General features: G+C 45.4%; 1 long non-coding RNA gene across 1 annotated transcript; it reads left to right on the forward strand.

Moving 5' to 3' along the window:
• Positions 1 to 5,749: 5,749 nt before the first annotated feature.
• Positions 5,750 to 6,771, forward strand: LOC138579574 (uncharacterized). The gene is made up of 3 exons (XR_011304081.1): positions 5,750 to 5,983; positions 6,121 to 6,268; positions 6,368 to 6,771. It is a non-coding gene; the product is annotated as an uncharacterized lncRNA (long non-coding RNA).
• The last annotated feature ends 228 nt before the right edge of the window (positions 6,772 to 6,999 follow it).

Consider the following 6,999-nt stretch of genomic DNA (forward strand, 5'->3'; position numbering starts at 1 on the left):
GTACAAGCTTACAGTTTGTTTGCAAAATGTCAGGGCCTTCTGTGGCCAAGTCTCTTTCACACAAAGTCTCTTGTCTCAAAGGACCTGATGTGCCATAAAAACCAGAACAAAAGTTCCTTTCAGTAACCTTCATGTCGGGTGATTTCTCCTCACCCTTGGATCCCTCTCAACCGGGTTCCGATGCTTCTTGCAATGTGGACCTCCCTCAGTCGGGTTCACTATGGCCTTTCATTCAAAGTATAACATTCAAGAGTCTCAAGATGTTTTTAAACAATTATTCACTGTGGACATCCCTCAGCTGGGTTCACAATTGTCATCACAATATTCACAATCTCATCAGAAAGCAGGGGTTACCTTCCCCTAGCTTTCTCTTGTCATCCCTCCATCGGGTTTACATAGCCACAGTCTTAAGAAAGAGAGTCTCTTTAGACCCCTTAGGCTCTTCTTTTTTTAAGTCCGGGTCTCGGCCCCCAGTCAGGCATTCCATAAAACACCAAGGCCAGGCTTCACCCAGTTCAATTAACACAATGTTCACAATTTACTTTGCTTCCTCAATGTTCCAAAGATTTTCGACTGTACGAGCGGTTTTGCTTAACCCGCATATGACCACTTTGACACCTTAGGCCGGCCTCTCCTAGGGCCTCTTGGTTCTCGTAGTTCAACAAAAGGTTCCAACCAGAGTCCTTCGAAAGAGCGCCCGCATAGCGCTGGACCACTCTGTATGTGGGCCTTTACAGGGGTTTTCTTTATAGTTCAATTCACAGTTCTTTTTATCAATACAATATTGCCTGCAACCTTGGACCCAGCACAGTTCGGTTTACTATCAGTTCTCTCGATTCACCAGCTGTGCCTGACCCTTGTGTTGGGACATGTCAGGTAAACGGCTCTTGTGTTAGTCCGTTTATCTGGGTGGAAGAGAGTGTTTGTGTAGGGAAAGGGGGGTAGCATTTCTAGATAACCTAAGGGGTAGGATGGGGAAAGCGTGTCTTAAGGGGATACCCTTCGGTGTCCCACTTCCACTCCCGAAGACCACTCATCCAGGTGATCCTCCCCCACTGGTCCACCCCCAGGAACTGGATCCAATAGCGATGGCCGTGTCCTGGCCACCTGGACAACATATCTCTGGGGACTAACAAGTGAGACCCCATTCAGGTTTCTCACATAGGCAGGTAATTAAGATATAAAAAGACATGAAAAGATATGAAAGCAATATCATGGGCAACAAAACACTCACAAAATGTATTTGATTATTCTTCTTTTAGAAGTTGGTTCCTAAAGATGGTCTATGTAACATAAATGTTTGAATATATACGTGAACCACATGTGATACACTCACACTAGGAGACACCTAAGAGCAGAAGGTAATGTACAAAACCCAGCAGGGGATTTCTAGAAGCAAAACACGGTTGGATGCCTACGAGCTAAATCAAAGTGGGGGACATCTTGCAGAAAAACACAGAATAGTATACCTCCATTAACATCTCAATGAGGACTCCGGTTATCAAAACACAGTGATGCAAAATCACAGTTGTGAACACCTCTAAGCAAAACAGTGGAGAACAAATCACAGTTGGGAACACAGAGGAGCAAAACACAGTGCAAACAAATCACAGTGAGGGACAAGGATGAAATCAGAGTGGGGGGCACTTTGCAGAAAAACAATATGCCAGACACCTAGAAGCAAAACACAGTGGGGCAAACTATACTGGGGTGTATCTATTAGCACAACACAGTGGGGCACCTGGGAGTGAAACACGGTAGAACAAAACTAATGGGTGGAAAACTAGGAGCAAACAAAGTAGTTATATACAGAAGTAAAATACAGAGGTTGATACCTAGATGCAAAATCACAGTGGGTGACATCTAAGAGTAAATCACAGTGGAGCAAAATTAAATTGATGGAGCACGTAGGAACAAAGCACAGTGGGGAAAACGTAGTAGAAAACGCACAGAGAAGTACAAAGGAGCAGAACACAATGTGGAACCCGGGAAAGCAAAATAACACCAGGGACACTTTGAAACAAACATGCATGGAATACCTAGGAGTAAAACATAGTGCACCAAAACACAAATAGGGATACAAAAACACAGTGAGAAAAACACAGTCAGTTGTGGACTCCTAGAAGGAAGACACATTCAGAATAATTGGGAGTAAAAGACAGATGGGACACCTAGGAGCAAAACAAAGTGGGACCATTTGGGAACCAAACGCAGTGGCGGACACCTAGGAGCAAAACACTGTGTAGCATGCCAGGGAGCAAACACAATAGAGCAAACTCACAGCAGGGGACATTTAGGGACAAAACAGAGTGAGCAAAATGGTAGTGGGGACCCTTGAAATGAAGCATAGTAAAGCAGAACATCAGAGGGCAAACACACTGGGGATACTGAAGAGCAAAATTAAAGTGTGGGGCACCTGACATCAAAGACAGTGAGTGGTACCTAGGAGCAAAAGATAGTAGGGCAACATGCGAGAAAAACGCAGAAGGGAATATGTAGGAGCAAATCCAAGTGAGAATTGTAAAAGCAAAATGCAGTGGTGCAAAATCCCAGTTTAGGACTGTGTGATGAATTAACTTCCGGGGGACCAGTGGTCCACGGATGAATCTCGGTTTCTAAACCATCAATCAGCCCCACACCTCTAGCACACCAGAATGGATCTGAACAGATTGGAAACAAAAGCAAATTATCAACCTCCTTGTCCAATTTCGGTAACGTGGACGGAATGGCAGGCCTATCTCCGTTTAGCCCACCATCTTCTGGAGATGCACCATGTACTCCACCTGTCAGATCCCAACTAAAAATGACAGAGGGTACTGCATCTGTAGGATGTGTCCGCACGTAGTACACAGGTCTATGCGTATGTCATGCGGTGAGCATAGGAAAATGTGTGCAGATTAGCCCCACACATTTTCCAGAGGTTGATCTACCATCATTCAATTTCATTTAAAATTTCAAAATAGCCCAGGCGAACACACACCCACCGTGTGGATGGTCGAATTCCTCACAAGGACAGCTTTAAGAAAACGATAATGGAGAAAGATTGCAATGGGCAACACCAGGGCCCTTATGTGTCCTCCCGGGTCCTGGCCTCCCACACCCAATCGCCTACATCTGTCACCCCTCCCACTACTTTTCCTTGGCTCCCACTGGCCTATGCCACCACAGGCCTGCACTTATTTATTCTGGCAGCTAGCCACTCTACCTAGGAAATTACAGCTGCTCGTTCCTTAGTACTTCCCTTTTGATACACCTAGCACTTACCCCTTTGGCCCCCCACTCCCTCATCCCTTCTCTCTCTCTGTATTGCATGTTCTTAATGCTATCAATGCCTATTAGGTCTGCCTCTATCTTTCATTATGGTATTTGTTCTTCATTCCCATGTTCCCTCCCTGTTGCCCTGTGGGCGCTTTGAAACACAATTTACTTGATGTATAAGAGCCTTACAAATTCACAATAAATAAATAAAGGAGCAAAACACAGTTGAAAGAAATACATTGTGAGCAGCCAAGAGGAAATCACAAAGGGGAAAAACTCTGCAAATCACCTTGGGTGTCTCCTTATAATAAAACAGCATAGTGAACTGTAGGAGAAATTGCACAATGGGAGTAACAAATAGCAACATATATAGTCAGGGCACATATGAGCAAAACATTGTGGAGAAAAATCACTGTGGTGGGTACCTAAGAACACAACATAGTGCAGCAAAATTACAGTGAGGGGCACTTAGAAGTAGAACACAGTAAAGTAAAAACTCAGTAGAGCGCCCTAAAAACAAAATACAATCGCAACCCCTAAGAGCTAAATCACAGTGTGATACACTTATGAGCAAAGCACTGCGGGGATACCTAGGAGGAAAAACACAGTGAGGGGACATCTGGGAGAAAAACACAGTGCCGGTTACCCAGGACCAACACGGTGTAGTGATTTGTAGGAGAAAAATCACATTGAGAGACACATAGGACAAAACAACACAGCATGGGACACAAAGGACCAAAACACTGTAGATCAAAATCACAATGGTGGACCCTTATGAGTACAGCTGAATAGAGCAAAATAACAGTGGAAGACACCAAGGAGCAAAACAGAGGGGGGCTCTTAAGAGCAAAACCTAATATGGTTGGTCAATGCCACATATTTTATGTTTGATCCCTATCTTGTGTGTGTCCGCGTGCGTGAATATAAGATGCGGATGCCATATGTTTGTGAACGTGTTGATGCATAAATGATGCTAAACTCATATTTCGGCAAAATGCAGCAATGCTATTTGTCTAACTGTCTTGGGTTGCAGACATTCTTAGTGAAAGCTTGTTTCTTATGGTTGCTTAAAATTGATCAGAGGGGCCCAGCATAAAGAGAGACCTTGCACTATGCAGCCATCCACTGAACCTTCTTGACAATCGCCCCCTCCCACGGGTCGCCCCCGTACTGTCGTGGGCCTGGCCTGCGTCACAGGCCCACATAGATTCCACTTCATAGCGCGAGCAAGGCTCAGCTCCTCCGAGATCAAAAGATCCCCGGGAGGAAACATGAATAGGAAAAGTAAATATAAATCAGAAGTCGCCGCATCCGCGAGAAGCAACATTGAGAAAAACAGGGGAATAATCAGGTTACAGCTGAGAAATGTCGTTTTTCATCAGCCCCTAATGCCCTGATTGGATTCCAGCGATGCAGGCGCAGGCGGCGAATGCAAATGCGTCCGGAAGGCAGGTAATGGAGTCCGCTCTCCATGTAACCAACGGAAGAGGCGGGAAAAAGCAGCCCTGCAGAGCTGGGCCGATTCAAACTCCAGGGCGGGTTTGGAGAGATGGGTGCAAGAAAGTCAGAGGCGAGACGAAACACGGAGACAGAAAACGTAGAATAGAAATAGCAGGCGGGAAATAACGGAGAGAAGAGGCGAGGGCAGGAGAAAGACAAAAAATTGTACATCTCGGAACAGATGGAGAATAACGCGGTCCGTATTTAGTATGTACTTCTTTATTTATTTAAGTAGGATGCCAAGTTCAAAATATAGCAGTGTTGCAATAGATGGTAAATATTAGAGGCAGGGAAAAGACATCCACTGGTCTGGTAGAAACAGAGAGTCAGCCCCAACTGAATACAACCGAACGTTCTCTCTACCCAATAATAAACATTCTAGATTAAAATTCTGCATGGAACTAAACTCACCTGCACATTATTAATACAAGACCCAACAATAGGCAATCTGCCTGTGGAAAAAGAGAGAGAGGCAGGAGAATGTGTGGATGGGGAGGATTATCAATAGAAGGCGAAAGAAATAGCGTACACAGAGCGGGCACGATAAAGTAATGCAGCTGATACGTTGAGGCATACTTTGAAACCATCTCTCTTCTGAAGGAGACTAATATAAAGCCCAGAAAGTGATTCATATGGTGTTTGTGTGTTACTTGTAAGGCGCTTAGAAACACCTTGAGACCGCTTCAAGGCACTGCAGTGGACAGAAGGAATGCACACATAGGAAAGAATTTAGGATGGTACGAGGAGGACAAGCGATTGGAAGAGACCCCAGGGGATGCAGTGAAAAGAATCAGTGCAGAACAGTGAATTGTGGTTTAGTTGGGGGGATCGGAGGGGGTCTGGGGGGGTTGTGCAGTACAACAGAGAATACTCTAGTCCACACCACGGCCGCCTGACACGTAGGCATTTTTTCCCAAAATGGCCGCCGGTATGTTAACAATGGTGCCCATGGCAACGGTTTGCTTCGTTGCAAGCCGCCAGCCAGGCACTCAGTTCCTCGCGCTGTCCACTGAAGGTAAGCCGCATGTCTGTGGACCGGCCGCACTGAATGAGGACTTCTCTAGAAACGTATGTGCGGGCCATTCACTAACGGAGTCCCCCTTTACTTTTTCACACACAGGATCATCCAAGGTCCTTCATCCACACTGTGTGCGCCCAGCAGCCGGATCTACCGAGCCGTCTGCATTGAAATCATCCATCTATGTCCACACCCGTCAGCATTCAGGTAATGCAGCATACACCCGCACATTAAGGTGGGGGGCAGGTGCTTGTTTGGCACCAGTTCCATAGCAGAGTTATAGTGACCCTTGAAATGACAGTGATTAAATACTCCCCCTCCCCCCACACAAATTATGTTTTCAGGGTCACAATTAGAAACTCACGCATGATTCGAAATACGGACTCTGCTGCTACTAGACTGATCCCTTCAGTCCTCAGTCCAATGACCAGTGCGCCACCCCACTAATCCAGGGGACCCACCACTCCCATGTGCCAGTCCTCTACAGACACGGTAAGCGTTGCTCAATGATGAGCTCTCTAAACAGCTACCTTAGCATGCTCCCTCACTCTCCCAGCAAACCCCTCCCTCTTCCTCATTTCTTTTTGGCAGCATACACAGAACCTCCCGACACAACAGTCATCCAGTCCTGATGAAGACCCCACAAGAAAGGCTCACAGTTGAACCGCAGATGGGCCAAAACACCTTGGTGTAGACTCTTCGAGTCCCAGTGTTGTACAATACTCACTGTGTGCCTTGCTATTATGTACTGATGGAATATTGTTTTGTTGAGATAATGGAACCACCACAATACCACTGTCATTGGTGATACTGATAGTAGGAAATGTATTTGTTATGATGTTTTGTACTGTAACCCAGACCACTTGTCTTGGGTAGATCTTTGATTGTCTGTAATTTTTACTTGCTCTATATATTAAGTCGTTCTGTGTTGCATCTCTGTATGGATCCTTATCCATAGAAATTGTTTGTGACTATAATGAACATTTCTTTAAAGGAACAAAAGGTGTATGTGTTTTATTTAATGAATAATCACAATGTACTCTAACATATGTCTGTGAGGGCCTGCATGAACCTTCCCTACCTGACCCTTTCAATTGTGTCTTTGACAATTTAGCCCACCTGGGCAGAATAGGGTCTTGACCAGGAGCCCTTTTTCCTAATCAACAGAGAGTACTGAAAGGGAGGTACCATAAAGTCCCTGCTCCCTGAAGCTCTCCCCAACG

This window comes from Ambystoma mexicanum, chromosome 3p, assembly GCF_040938575.1.
Source record: "Ambystoma mexicanum isolate Mex_15411 chromosome 3p, UKY_AmexF1_1, whole genome shotgun sequence".
In the NCBI taxonomy this organism is placed as follows: domain Eukaryota; kingdom Metazoa; phylum Chordata; class Amphibia; order Caudata; family Ambystomatidae; genus Ambystoma; species Ambystoma mexicanum.